The 15,216-nt window shown below is 45.7% G+C and overlaps 1 pseudogene; it reads right to left on the bottom strand.

Annotated features, from left to right (window-relative positions):
- Positions 1–11,185: 11,185 nt before the first annotated feature.
- On the bottom strand, positions 11,186–11,852 carry LOC123389103 (annotated as a pseudogene).
- Between the last annotated feature and the right edge of the window lie 3,364 nt (positions 11,853–15,216).

The raw sequence follows: 15,216 nt of genomic DNA, 5'->3' as shown, positions 1-15,216 counted from the left end.
CTAGCTGGGGATGTCTGCTCTTCTCAATAAACCTGCTCTGTCTTCAACTCTTTCTGTGTTTCTTGTACATTTCTCCAATTACCATGTAAATTCCATGATGCCAGGGACTTTTCTGTGTCGTTCGCCACAGATTTACAAACACTCAGGGCAGTGTGTAGCACACAGTAGGTACTGACTAAATATTTGTTGAGTAAATGTCTAAAAACAAATTAAAAATGGATACAAATGTAGGTATAGATTTGATTGGGTGGTGGTAAGATAAGGGAATTCCTGCACAAAGGGCTTTTATTTTCTTGAAGTGTGACACTAGTGATGAAGTTTTGGAACACAGGTGAGGTTTGGTGGGGTGAGGTCCAGAGCCGATGACCAAGAAAGGATTCTTGAGACGTCTTAGGTGCAAATGGTGGTTTTATTAAAACACAGGGACAGGACCCAAGGGCAGAAAGAGCTGCTCAGACAGAGGCATGGTTGACTGGGAGCTGAGGAAGGTGAGGACAAAGGGGGTGTCCAGAAGGACTGTCATATGCTAAAGAAGAATTTCAGGATAAGGGAGACCTGGTTATTGTCAAGTCAAGGCTGTTTTGGCCTCTAATGAGGGAAAGCATGAAGACAGCTGGGAGTTTCCTGGAGATATGTTACATTCCTCCTATCACACATCCTTTTCAGTGGGCTTTGGGCTTAGAAGAAATTCAGTTTTATTACACTTCCCTCCCCCTTAGCCTCCCTCAATTTTATGGAGGGGAGGGTGATGTTAGGGCTTCCGGAAACTGAGGTATGGGTGTCTGGAAGTCAGGCTATTGATGAGAAAGCTTCTTCCTTCCTTGTAAATCGCTAGGACATTTGTAGATGGAAGGAAACTCCTGTCCTGCAGGACTGGGATCTCTATCAGTTAAGCATCGTTTTCCTTTTAGGGCAGCAGGGAGTGCATGAGGAATGTTACACATATGGCATGGGGAGAGGGTGTAGGGCGCCAGTTTCTGCTTTGTCCTCAGCTTGCCTTCTGCTCCCTCATCCCTAGGACAGGAGCTGGGAGTGAGGTGACATATTTCAGAAGAGGTGGGAGTAGGGATTGTTGAGGCAAGTTTTGAAGGTGTGAAACGGTCATCCATTAGAGGGAAAGCAAACTCACCAGAGAGACAAGGGAGTTTGAAGCCAGGGTTGAGTATCCACTGGAGAATTGTGGTCAAGTGTTTTAAAGTACAGCAGGTTGGCTCAGCTGTATGATTCCTTCCTGGTTTCTGGTGCATGCCGCTGGCATTGGTAGAATCATTTCTAAAGAAACAAAACAAAAGAGGATAAGCCATTCTTTCAGAAACGATGATGAATCAAGTTTTGAACATGCTGGGTTTTGAGGCACAGGTGGGACATCAGTGAAATAGCATGAGTAGGTAGTCAGTTACACGGGCCTGGTGGGTAGGAAGGAAAGAAACAGATGGTCGTGTATCAGTGGGAGAGATGTTGGCTAGGGAATGGGAGCTGAAACCAAGGGCACAGTTGATATCACTACAAGAGAGGGTAGCTTGGAAGAGAAAGGTTAACTGAACCCCCGGGGAAACCCTGATGGGAAAGTCACATGCATTTCTCAGGCATGCCAATGTTGACACAGATTACTGTAACTCCTGGGGGCCAGAAGCCATGTCTTTGAGATTCATTCATTCTCTGCCTCTGGCATAGCGTGGGCCACATTGAAGGTAATTCTAAAATTCATTCCGATTTGATTTCATTGCACTTTTCATTTACCAGAATCTTGTCATGGTTTGCTAGTGTATCATTTTCTCGAAAAGATTAAATAAGGACCATTTTACAAATATGAGATGAATGCCTGAAGGGATTTTGTTTAATTCATTCATTAGCTCGGGAACCACTAAGATGTTACCACCACTTCAAGCAAGAATCTCAAGGCAGACACATATACAATCAGTAATACTTCAACGAATTTGCTTTGATAGATGCAAATAGATATGCAAATAGAATGCAAATGGATGCAAAACTGCCTTCTACCAAAGGAAAGGGGGTCAACTGTACTTCCAGTGGACAAAATTCATTTACAGATAGCTAGACAAGATCATCTGCATCCATATCAATTATGTACAATCTATAGAGTTGCAAAATAGCTCAAAGACAAGAAAGGCACAGAATATCCCATAGAATTGGTCAGCCCAGAAGGGTACATGAGACAACACCTGTTTTCCCTTGGAAGACACTATAATCTTTTAGGTTCATTTCAATGTCTTTCATGATTTTGCCTATGCTTTAAAAGAAAAAAAAAAAGTTACCCTTATCATTCTTATTAGTTTGGAAAAAAAACTAATAAAATACTAGTCTGTTATAAAATACACATGGAAGAATGTTCTGGCACTATCATACCCAATTTGGGGTACTAACTGATTAGGAAGATGAGGCAGAATTTGGGAGCCCGTAGGATGAGTCTGTTTCCGGTTGGAATGGGAAACATTTAAGAATCAAACTAAATGATCTCAAATCCACTCTGGAATGAAACAGGTTATAAGGAAAATACAGAAGATGTTGAAATGGACCTGTTGGCTCATTGTGAGCTTTCCTGGTCGAATGGAGACCTCTACCATGATGCTTGTCCTCCATGTCCCACCCGTCCCATACCTGCTATCCTGGCACCAAAGGGCCACCAGACTTTAGGCTCAGTCTGCAGTTCCAAATGGAAACCCTCTGTTCCCACAGTAGTGGACAGGATGACTCTGGTTGCTGGTGGAAGCGTCAGCTGCTTTAGTCCAACAGTTCAAGAGAGGATCAGAAGAGCATAAGGACGATATTGGAAAAAAATGCTCGGGCGAATTTCCAGAACACAATATTTCTCTTTGCAATTTTTGAGTGTTCTGTAGCCAACCTGCCAAAAAAAAAAAAATGTGAAAACTATAAATAGAGAGGAGTGGGAAGGAGAAATGAGGACCTGTCACAGTGCCAGCGAAAATAGGGAACTGAGAATTTTCCAGAGATTCAGAGTCAAAGGGGGTTAATATTTACTTAGAAAAGAAGTCGTGGGCACAAGTTCTAGGATGAAATGAAGGCAAGAGAGGGAAGTTAGGGAATCGAGAGAGAGAGAGAGACTTGAAGATAAAAAAAAGTCAACTTAAAGTCTCATTCCTCATTAAGGAAAGTACAGATCAGAGAAGAGGGGAGAGACTGGGATATAGTTGATCGCCGATTGTGTCTGGCTCTGATTAGAAGCTTTGTATCCACTTTTTAATTTCATCTTCCAGCCTGTTTCCTGGATTCCAGCTTCTATTTCCTATGAAATAGGTACCATCACCAAAGACGAGAGTCAAACATGTAACAGTAGTCAAATCCTTAACAGCGCGGACAACTAACTAACCAAAAGCTGGCCCGGGGACCCCTGCAGAGTCAAGTGTTACACGCCCAGTGCCTGGATCGCGAGGCCATGGTAGGGATCTTGGGAAGGGTTCAGGGTAGGGAGACACACAGCAGGTTCTGGCCAGAGGCTAGTCACCAAACTTTGTGTGGCTGAAGGGGTGTGTACCAGCTGAATGTCAGCTCCCAGATGAAACTGAGGGAAATGTCCTTTGGGAAGGTTTCCGCTGACTCTCTGCCTTTCCTTCGTCCTCCCCAGGGTGTTCCATTAGCATTTGGGGTCTGGGGTCTTGCCTGTTGCTCCTGGCTTTGGTGGGCCACGCCACTGCCACAGCCAGGGCTCCAAGTGGCAGTGAACTGTATGGGGTCTTGACTGTTCCCTCCTGACTCTCGGAAGGAGAACAGGCAGCAGGGATTTTCATTCTTTGTTGGCACCTACTCTCTTCAGCAACCCCAAGATCAGTACCCCAGGCTGCACAAGCTCAGGTTCATGTCTTTACCAAAGGCCGGCAATAATTTCAGAAAGGAATGACAATGAAGGTAAAAAACAGTTCAACTACTCGCTCATCTGGACTTCTAGGGCAGGTGGGGTTCCCAGACAACTTTGTTCCGTCGGTCTGGCACCCTTGCCCCCCCCCCCTCGGTGCCTTGGTGATGAGTGTGGGCCTTGCTGTTTGCGCTGCCTGAATTTGCCCTTGTCGCTTATTAGCACTGTGGCCCTAAAAGTCTGAGAAGCTAAAAGTCATGCCTCTCAGAGCCAATCGGAATAGCTTATTAGACCTATTGATTCTGGCATAGTGGGCCTGTGCGGAAATCTCTCTTCTTCATCCCTCCTCCTTCTCAGTCTTCCCCTCCTCCACCTCTTCCTCCTCCTTCTTTGATGTGTAAACCAAGGTATTTGGGGAGCAGGGAATGATGTGATGTTTGGGATTTACTTTAAAATATATTCCAGACCTCCCCTCTCCCCCCAAAACAAAAATACAGGCACTTTGGGGGCAGTAGAAGGAGGAGGGCCTATGAAACAGTTGGGGAAGCAGAGTGATAAGTACTCGGAAGGGCCGGGATCCTTCTGCTGTACACACTTTGGTGTATGCTTGAGAATTTTCATAATAAGAGTAAACAAACAAAGACCAAATAATGAGGCTTTCATTCCCTACATCCAAATGACCACAACAGGGCATAGAATGCACTTTCATAGTTGCTCCCCTGGCAATTTATTCTGATTCTCCAAATAAGATTCCAGCTCTCATCCTACCTGTCATAGTCTCTGGATATTGACTGGGAACGTTTTCCTCAACAAGGCCTTGCCAGGCCCACTGCTAGGGAATGTATTGTTTCAGATTCTGTACTCAGGTTTTAAAGATTTTTTTTTATTTATTTATTAGAGAGGGGGGGAGAGAGCGAGCACAGGCAGACAGAATGGCAGGCAGAGGCAGAGGGAGAAAAACAGCTCCCTGCTGAGCAAGGAGCCCGATGTGGGACTCGATCTGAGGACGCTGGTATCATGACCTGAGCCGAAGGCAGCTGCTTAACCAAGTGAGCCACCCCAGGCGTCCCTGTACTCACGTTTTTTTTTTTTTAAAAGTGACCAGTTTCCCGTTTGGAGTGACTCGAATGCAAGACTCACTGTAAGCCATTGTCTTGCTGTGTCCCATCCCTTTCTAAGGACTGCTCATGCTATCTCTGGAGGATCACAGCATTGGGAGGGGCAGCCCAGGCCTGGGCTATTACAGCAAAGCTGCAGCCTGAAGGGCGCGCGTGAGATCTGTGGTTTTTGAGCTGTCAGAGTCTCACGGAGAAAAAAAAAAAGAGAAATGAATCATCATTTGACCATGACATTCCCACTAAAGGGGAGGACAGTGGGAGAAAGAGCAAGGGAAGAGGAAAAGAAAAATCTCAAAATAAATGTGGGGTGGATGGCAGGAGGAGGAGGGGGTCTCGGAAATTGGGGGCAGGTGTGGCGATCGAACCAACGCTAGCCACAAACACACGATTCCGCCCATTCTAGAGCGGACTGGACATAAACATGCTCGCACATCTACTTGTCGGCTGCGTTTTGTCGGCCGGCCAGTAGCGAGGTGATTCTTTAAGAGCTCTGAGAACCCAAACTTGTGGCCGCCCCGCAGCTGAGCTGAAGTGGAGCTGGGAGCTGCCCAGACGACCCGAGGCTGCCAGCTGACCACCTTCCTCCCTACAGATCGCTGGAGCCAAGCTCAGCGGGGGAGAAGCCACGCTCGCGGGTGGGTGCCGGGGGGCTAAGGGCGGAAGCCGGGTTCCCACAGAGGCCTCCGCGCCCAGGCGGCTGCAGCGGCGGCGCCCGGGGACCGGAGGCCTGACACCCGGACGCGCCCCCCCTCTCTGGACAACCGGCCGCAGAAGTAAAGGGCCAGCATCCCGCCACGGCTATGCTTCCCGCGGGACAATCTCGGGAGAAGGTCCTGGAAGAGGTTCGCAGGCCGATTTTCCGAGGGAAAGGGCGAGGTGGGGAGGGAGCGCCCCTGACCCTCCCCGCCCTCCCTTCTCCCGCTCACCCGGCATCACAAGCGTCGGGGCTGCCCTGCAGAAACGTAGGCGAGGTTGTAGTGTCGCCCTCCGCCGCATGGGGGCAGCATCACCTGCTGGGCTCGGCGGGCAGCGGCCCGCGCGCCTCTCTTGGCGGGAGGCAGGCGGAGGCGGGCCTGCGGCGTCCTCTTTCATTGGCCGGGCGGGGGCGCTGCCATGTTGAAGGAAGCGGTGCCTTCTGTGCGGTGGAAACGCCGTGGCTTCACCGGTAGCGTCGGGGAGCGCAGCCTCCTACTTTCTTTCCTCCTCGCTCGAGTGTCGGTGCTGAGAGGCGGCGGCCGGCGGGATGGAGAGAAGTAGGATGAACCTGCCCAAGGGGCCGGACTCGCTCTGCTTTGACAAGGACGAGTTCATGAAGGTGCACGCCTGGGCTCTGCTCCCCGGAGCCGGGCCGTGGGTGGCCTGCCCTCCTTGGCCCTCCGGGGCCTCTCCTCGGGCTTCTCCTGCGGGCTTCCTGGGCCGTCCCCCCCCCGGACGGGTCCTCGGCGGGGACCTCACTGCACTTCGCAGTGAGTCTCTTGGCCTCGGGTGGGCTAGGTGCAGCCTGGAGAAAGCACTCCTGTGAAATCGTGCACATTGAATGAAAAGGCCTGAAAGTTCAGGGCAAGTGGTTTTGAGCTAAACGTAAAAGCCCCGGACCCGTAGGACCCGCCTCTGGTACCGTGCGGCACAGTCAGACCGCCCGCTCCCCCGGCCTGACAGAAGCCTCCCAGTGCCTTGTGCCTAGAAGCTGAGCGACTGTGCGTTGAACACATCTCTGAACACACGTACTTACCAGGAATCGGGTCAAAAAGGCACTTAACCTAACGTTTATGCCTGACTTTCGTCTTAAGCTCCCGGAATGAGAAATCTGAAAGACTGTACTGTCCTTACTGGTTCTGGTCCAGTACTACAAAGCATACCAAGCTCCTTTTCTAAAGTTGCCCTACTTCTCTTGGTGAGGTCAGCCTGAAGCTGGCAGCAGATAACTGTAGGACATAAACTTACAGAATAGAAATTTAAACTGAAAAGACTTTACTGACAGGAAAGGTTCATCAGACATAGCCTTGAAAATGTCCCAAGGTTTGAATCAGAGCCAGGAGGAGCTTTATCTGTTTTCTGTATCCCTCTGGGTCTGTACTTAAACTATCAAAACGTATATGTTTAATTTCTAAGGATTGGGATTTAGTAGCTGGTTTCAGTGTTAAAAAAGTTTGGGCTCTGTAGGTACCTAAAATTCTGAAAAGAGTTTGAATTTCTTACTTTTTTATGGCTTCAAGTCATAATATATGTTTTTTTTTTTTTTTTTGGGTTAACCAGCTAGTTCCTTTTTGATACTTGCATTCAGATCACATCTCCCAAACTCTGGCTTTAAAAGTGCTTATGTCTGGATCCTCTGCGGTGTGGCCATATCATTTTTAATATGTAGGGATGTCTAGACGAAGGTATATTGTACTCTTGTTCTTGTATGGTGATGTTAAGCCACTGTAATAAAAGGTGTAAATTGAATGGAGTGTCTGAAGGAGAGCACAGAGTGAATTCTCTGATCCAGAAACCTTTTGTTAACGAAGGACACGTGATGAGGAGAGAGGTCATTGGAAGAAGAAAAGGCACACACACAGACTTAAAGAATCTCAAAGCACGGAAGTCTCTTTAGCTTGTCTGTCTTTGGACTTCGTCAGGCTTTCTTTGGGCCTAACACTAGCATTTTCTCGCACTTCCTCGCCCCGCCATCTTTCTCACTCTGAGCTGACAGAATGCCTTTGGTCAAAGCAGCTTCGGAAAATAGAAATCTCAAAATAGCAGTTCTAAAGTAGGACTTAGAGGTAGGAAGAGAGCAAACTGGGAAAGTGGCTAGAATGCCAGCAATTCCATATTCTTTCAAGGCTCTGACATTTCTGAATATAATGTACAATTTGTAGTGTTAATGAACGTGACCCCTTCATACATAGAAGGAAAATACATGGAACAGCTGTTCTGTGTAAAAAGTGGTATTGATCTTCTATGTGGGAGCTGGAGATAAAGGTTATATGCAATTTGTGTTTCCGTCAGAGAGATGTTTTGTTAAGTTACAGTTCCGAGGCAGAAATGAGTGGAGAGCTTGCTGTCGGGGTTGTATTTCTACATAGGTGTCTTGTTTGGCACATTTTGGAATGAGACTGGGATGGTAGAAAGGGAGATGGGGGTGGGGGCTGCGGGTTGCACCTTGGACACTGCATACATTGAGGGGTCCACGTTGATGCAGTCTTCACGGTAGAGCTGCAGTCAGGTTTACAGCAGGAAGTTGCATGGTCATATCTGTTGAGTTCGAGCTGACTGGTGGCAGGAGACTACTTAAAAAGTCATGTTTATGAGATCTAATGAGAAATAGAAGGGGAAAGGTATGCAAAAGAGGTAGGTGATCAAAGTGCAGGAATGGCAGATGGGGAAGGGTCACCTGGGGCAGAGGCACTGGCAACATCATACTTTGTCGGCTTAGAAATATGAAAATCCTTTGGGTTGACAGCCAAATAATAGATGAGCAGGACATAAGGTATTGGTAGTAGGGGGAGAAAGTGGCATAACAGATAAATTAGACCATTTACATGGGTGTGCTATTGACATCACATGTAGCCTTCCTCTTCCATCTCAACATATGACTTCATCTCCAGTCGTACAGAAAAATTAGCAGCCATCCCACGGGACCTCCTCCATCCTGCTGATCATGATCCCATTCTTGTATTTGTCCCCTTCTCCTCCTCGCCTGGTACGGGGAGGGGCTCTCCTTCCTCCTCGGGTTCAGTCTCCACTCTGGCTCGGAGTCCATGCCCTCCCGCCCTTCCAGGAGCCTGCGAGGATCCTCTCCCCTGCACTCCTTCCCATCACGCGCTCCTGTTTGATTCTCTCCCACTTGACTGCCCCACCTCTAGGTATTGCCCTGTCACTGTCGCGCATCACAGCCAGTGCTCAGGGGTTGACTTGACTTTCCCACCTTCCACCCTTCAGGCCCTGTCGTTCCACTAAAGAGTTCTTACCAAAACTGTTTCTAAGTCAGCGCACCTGACCTTTCTCTGTCTCCTTACTCGACATCGCAGTAGACCAAATGCTCTGCATTGCTTCCTGTCTTTCTTCTACCTCTCTGATGTGTCTCCTGTGCAAAGTCATGCTCCTGGTAGCCACTGAATGCTGATTATGGGCTCAGCCCCCCGTGTTCCTTTCTTTCCCTAGATGACCTTTTGTGCAGCTTCATGACCACCTATCAGCAGGTCAGGCAGATTCCTGTCTCTGGCCCACACACCTCCTGAGCACCAGTTCTGTGTATCGGACTTGCTGACCTTTCTTCTCGGATGTGTCTGTGGCCCCTCAGACTCATCAGGTTCAAGACGGAATTCATGAGCACCTCCTCCACTGAAAACCACCTTTCTTATTCTATTGCCTCTCTCAGTAAACACTTCATCCGTTTAGCCTGGAGTCGGGAAACCAGAAGTCAACTCCTACTCTGTCACCTTTCCAAAATCTAGTCTGTCACACCAAGTCCTGTGGATTTCGCTTCCTAAACCTCTTGAGTCCATATACATCTTTCCATCTCTTCTCGTACCTTTGCAGTGCGCCCTTGCCATCACACCGTAGAAGCTTCTCACCCAGTCTCCATGCGCCTTCCTTGTCTTTCTGGCCCCTGGTCTACACTGCAGGCAAGCCACTCTTGTCAGAATGCGGATGTGATCTTGTATGTACCAGGTGACTGGTCAGTCCACCAGCTCTTGAAAAACCATTTTCCCACGCACTCGAACGTATTTCAAAGAGAATCAGTCCCCCATGGGGTAGTTTTCCTTGGTAGACAGTTTGTTTCTGTGCTGAGCCAGTCTGCCTCCTTCGAACTTCTCTGTGTCAGTTCCTCTCTGGAACCTGTGGCTTTCGTTGGCACCCCGGGTAGGCACATGATGACCTTTTCCATGAGAAGTGAAGGCAGGAGCCCTCTGGACGGTGAATGTATGTACCCTCATGTTCCATAGGTAAAAGAACCGTGTGTGTGGGGGGGGGGGGGGGGTAAGTCCTTGAGGCTCCTCCCTGTTCTAATTGGGTGAACTGGGAATTTTGAGACAGGCAGCAGGTCCTGTGTGTCCTTGTTTGCAGGGAGCATGCATTCTGATGGACAAAACGGAAAAGGGGAAGAATGAGCAGCTGCTCAGATCTGTTTGTACTGTGCTGGCTGATTAGCTGTGACCTGCAGATGTGGGTCCCATCCTCGGCTCTGCTCTCTGCCTGCTTATGTCTGACTTGGGGCAAATCACTCGCCTCCGGCCTTCTGTTTGCTTGTTAGTATAATGAGGTGGTGCTTATCTATGTGATCTTTGCCGGCTCCTCTGAAAAGACTCCAGTCCATCCTGGCTTGCAGATAAGGAAACTGAGGCCTGAGGTGTGATGACTTCCTTTAAAGCCACACAGCTAGTTGGGGCCAATCACAGGCCAGATCTCCTGACCCCCACGCATCAGTCCTTGGAAATCCTACTGTAATATGTTCCTTTCCTCCAGAGGCCACAGGTGGGAACTGAGGGAAGTGGGACAATCAGAACATTAAGAATAGCGCAGAAGATGGCACAATGTCCGCATGCCTTGGCACCTGCATTTCACCAATAGGGCCACCTCTTACCTTAGAAGAAGTTCCCACAGGGCTGGTGATCTGGATGCCTGGCCTGGAGCTTAGCTACGGTAAATGGGACCAGAGGGAAGTGATGGCTGTTTGAGGTGGACTTTGTTGACGGCGGCTGGAGATAGCAGCTGACAGAGGAGGAAGAGGGAAGAGTGACAGACGGCAGATAGCCGCAGGCCCGCAGGTCAGCCACTGTTGCCCAGGGTCCGCCCATCCCCAGGAGCCGTCTTCGTATCACAGGAGCTGAGTGCTTACCCTGTGGGTTCTTAGTTCGATGTCACGTCTTGATGACAAGATTCCATTCTCTTCCGCATCAGTTTGAGACAGACATCGTAATGAAATTCTAATTAGCCAAATATGGAATGTAAGCCTGGAACTCATTTTATAGAGAAATTTTCTTATGTGAACTACTTTCCCTGATGATAGAGGAGTTGTGACGATGTAACATCAGATATAGTTTATCTGATTGGCACTTGTAAGAAGGGTTCCCGGCAAAAAAGAACTGTTTTTTTTTGTTGTTGTCCTCCCTTTTGATCTTTTCCTTTCCATTCCTTTTTTTTTTTTTTTTTTTTTTTGTCTTGTGAGCGGTCATCTGATTTATAAAAAGATGCAACAAAAAGTAAAATGGTACAAGATAATCAGTTTCAAAACATAAAAAAATGAGTGTCTTTAGCCATAGCTCAGAACAGAGGAACTGGGTAAGGAGAATTGCTTGTATGAACTGGCAACAGGAAAAGTTGGTAAAGGAGAGCTGAGGAACTCTATTAAGACATAGGAGTGAGGGGCTCCATCATCATCTGGCATTCGCTCAGTGTCGTCTATATGGTTAGAGATGTCCATGATGGGAACTCCAGCAATCTTCTGGGTCTGGGTCAGCTGATGCCACAGTGTAACACTCTGAATTACTTCCGTACTGAGCAGTCATCTGCATAGTTTGTCTTGTGTGTACGTGGTAATCGTTTGAATCTTGGCTCTTTCGCAATCCTTAGAGCCTCTTGATACTTTCACCCCGGTTTCTCAGTTTCAGCCATTACACAGTCAGTTGTACAACTGGTACACTTGGCACACAGCCCGTCCATCATTGACCGGTCAAGTTTGGCCTAAATAGAAAAGTTGATAAAGTCGGTACCAACCAGGATGTGGTAAGTCGGCCCAGCTGTGTGTTTATATTGGAAAAAGCAGGAGGGATGTTGGGGGACTTCTCTTTCCTTGAGTGCATGGGATCCTTCTTTTCTTTCTTTTTAGGTTTTAATCTGTCCTTCTCTCAGAGAAGGATCTCAGAGCTAAGCATTCGCTTCCCGGTCACATACTTTCTTGCTTTCTCTTGCTTCCCCATGTTCACACCATGCCCATTTCTCCTTGCTTTTGATTTTCTAATTCACTCTTTGTAGTACCATAAAACTTATTTAAATAAAATGTTGGCCTACTAAGTTATTGATTATTAGTAAGTTCTTTGTTCAAAATTTGAGAGCAAGAAGTATTATGTAAATATATCTTTTTGTTATTTAACTAGTCTTACAACATTTAGCATCAAATTTCTTGAAACATTTAAACAAATTAATCACAAAACTGGGGCTTGGGCTCTTTCTTTCTTTTTTTTTTTTTTTTTTTTAAGTAATCTCTATACCCAACATGGGACTTGAACTCACAACCCTGAGATCAAGACCTGCACGCTCCAGTGACTGAACGAGCCAGGTGCCCTTTGGGCTTTTTGTTTTTAAGTTCCTCAGGTGAGGGGCTGCCTTAGTGGCTCAGAGGGTTAAGCTTCTGCCTTCAGCTCAGGTCATGGTCTCAGGGTCCTGGGATCGAGCCCTGCATGGGACACTCTGCTCAGCATGGAGCATGATTCCCTCCCTCTCTGCCTACTTGTGATCTCTCTCTCTGTGTCAAATAAATAAATAAAATCTTAAAAAAAAAAAGTTCCTTAAGTGATTCTAATGTGTGACCAGTGTTGAGAACTCTAGCACTGGATAATTCCTTTAAATAGCTCAAGAAATTAATTTTGAAAAGCGAACTAAAAGCCTACATAGATTATGATTGGTGTTAAATTGAGGGGAAAAAAGAGATAAAGAGAAGAAATCAGCTGGAACAGAGTGTAATTAGGTACTCAAATATTTGTTAGATGGATAAATACATTTACGGAATGTAGGGTTTTTTTTTTTTGTCTCTTCATAAATATGTCAAATGGGTATATAAATTCAACAAAGGAGTTTGATATAAAATTGATTAAAATGTTAGAACAGAAGTTTTTTTAGAATTTCAGTGTTACTATTTCATGATGCTTTTAAGATGATCTCTCTGTAGATGGTGGGAAGATCTTGTTAGCATATGTTTTTAATTTCTCAAGCTTGAATAATTTAGTCACCGAACAAAGATTTAGAATGAGTTTTGGGAGACACAAGTCCTAGATTATGTCCCCACCTAGCTGGGTCAGAGATTTGAGAGCAGGGGCTGGAGGGAAGAGCTCCAAGGACATTTTTGTATACATGCTGATACCTTGGGCGGGAACACTCTTCCCACACTTCCTGTGGCTAGCTCCTTTGTGTCATTTGGATCTCAACTCATTGTTCTATATTTCCTGGTTCATCCAAGTTAAAATACATCCCATTTGTCACTCAGACCTTTACTGTGTCCTGTTTTCTTTTTAGCTGTGATCACTATTCATTAATCACTATTTGATCACTGTTCATTAATATAATGTTTGTTTACATATTTATTTTCTCATTTCTGCATTAGAATATCTGCTCCTTAAAAGCAGAGACCTTGTCTTTTCTTTTCATGACTGTGTCCCCAGGTCTTAGAGCAGAGCTGGAGTTGCATGATAAATATTTGAGGAATATTTATGGGATATACAGGGACATTTATTCATCTCTGTTGTCCATTGTTTTTCAAGAATGGTTGGAAACACACACATACGTGAGCTCACACAAACTTTCTATGTCTTTCAACCCCTATGTAGTGTGCAGATTAGTGCTTAACTATTTTGGTTTTTTTGTCTCGATGAAATGGGACATGTTTCAGGGCAGAGCTCATAAATTTCATATGCCCTCTTAGTACTTCTCATCATTACAGAGTGATGGTTCTGGGGGATTCTGCTTCTCGTGGAGATAGTATATAGTGATTTTATAAGTCCATGTATCTGGGAAGGAGTGTTTTTTACTCTTGGCAGCTTAGAGAACTTCAATCTTTCCAAATTCCATGTAATTTTCATAGCATTAAAGCTACTAATTTCAGATTATTGGTAAGTTTTAAATGATTAATTCCCAGGTTACTTTGAATTAGTCTTTGTTTGCCATCCCTGATTGCAGCTAGTTAGTAAAGTAGCTAAACTTTTAAACTCTACTTGGTTTTAATTTTGAGTGATGTCACTGCTTCTCTCATGGTTAATGGTTCTTAATTACCTGCAGCTTGTCTGGTTTGCTCATTTATTTTCCTGTGTTCCAACACCTCTTGTGATCTCCCAACTTCTGGCCTTTTGGGGGATTTGTACTTGAACTGGGTTCAGATAGGAAATACCCCTGAGTACAAAGAGAAGATATTTTTCTTCTAACTTCACTATCTCCTATTATTAATGTATTACATTGTTGTGGTACATGTGTTACAACTGATGAACCAGCATTGATACAGTATTAATTAAAATCCATGGTTTACATTAGGGTTCACTCCTATTTCTAGAGTTCTGTGGGTTTTGACAAATGTATAATGTTATTTACCTACTGTTGGTATCTTACAGCCTAGTTTCATTGCCTTGAAAACGCCTGTACCTCATCTATTTGTTTCTTCTCTCTCTGCACCCTCCTCGCTCACCCCTCAGCCCGGGATCTTTTGACTGTCTAGAGTTTTACCTTTTCAGAGGCACCTGGCTGGCTTAGTTGCTAGGGCATTTGACTCTTGATCTCAGGGTTGTGAGTTCTAGCCACCACATTGGGCATAGAGATGACCTAAAAAATAAATAAAAATAAAAATGTTGGTTAATTTTTACCTTTTCCAGAATGCCATAGAGTTGGAATCATATAGTATTTAGCCTTTGAGACTGGTCTTTCACTTAGCAATATGCATTTAAGGTTCTTCGAAGTCTTGTGGCTTAATAATTCATCTTTTAATTGTCCAATAATCCATTGTGTGGGTGTGGCACAGTGTACCTGTTCACCTACTGAAGGAGATTGGATTGCTTCCAAGTTTTGGCACTTCAGAGAATAAAGCTGCTGTAAACATCCGTGTGCAGGTTTTTGTGTGGACACTAGTTTTAAGCTCTTTTGGGTAAATACAAAGGAGCACAATTACTGATCTTATAGTGAGAATGTGTTTAGTTCTGTGAGAAACTGCCAAGCTGTCTCACACAGTGCCTCCCATTTTGCATTCTGACCAAACAGTGAATGAGAGTTCGGTTGTCCCACATCCTTGCTAGCATTTGGTATTACTAGTGCTTTGGATTTTTTATATTCTACGTGATATGTAATAGTACCTTGTTTAAATTTGCAATTTCTTAATGACATACAAAGTTGAGCATCTTTTCAGATCCTTTTTTTTTTCTTTTTTTAAAGATTCTATTTATTTATTAACAGCACAAGCACACGGAGAGGTAGCAGCAGGCAGCGGGAGAGGGAAAAAAGCAGGCTCCTCGCTGAGCCGGGGGCCCAGTGTGGGGTTCAGTTCCAGGACCTGATCTAAAGGCAGATGCTTAACTGACTGGGTTTCCC

Source organism: Mustela putorius, unplaced genomic scaffold (assembly GCF_011764305.1).
Source record: "Mustela putorius furo isolate JIRA1106 unplaced genomic scaffold, ASM1176430v1.1 tig00003945_pilon_pilon_pilon, whole genome shotgun sequence".
Lineage (NCBI taxonomy): Eukaryota > Metazoa > Chordata > Mammalia > Carnivora > Mustelidae > Mustela > Mustela putorius.
The sequence above is the reverse complement of the archived record's forward strand: the minus strand, read 5'-3'. Positions and strand labels throughout refer to the sequence as shown.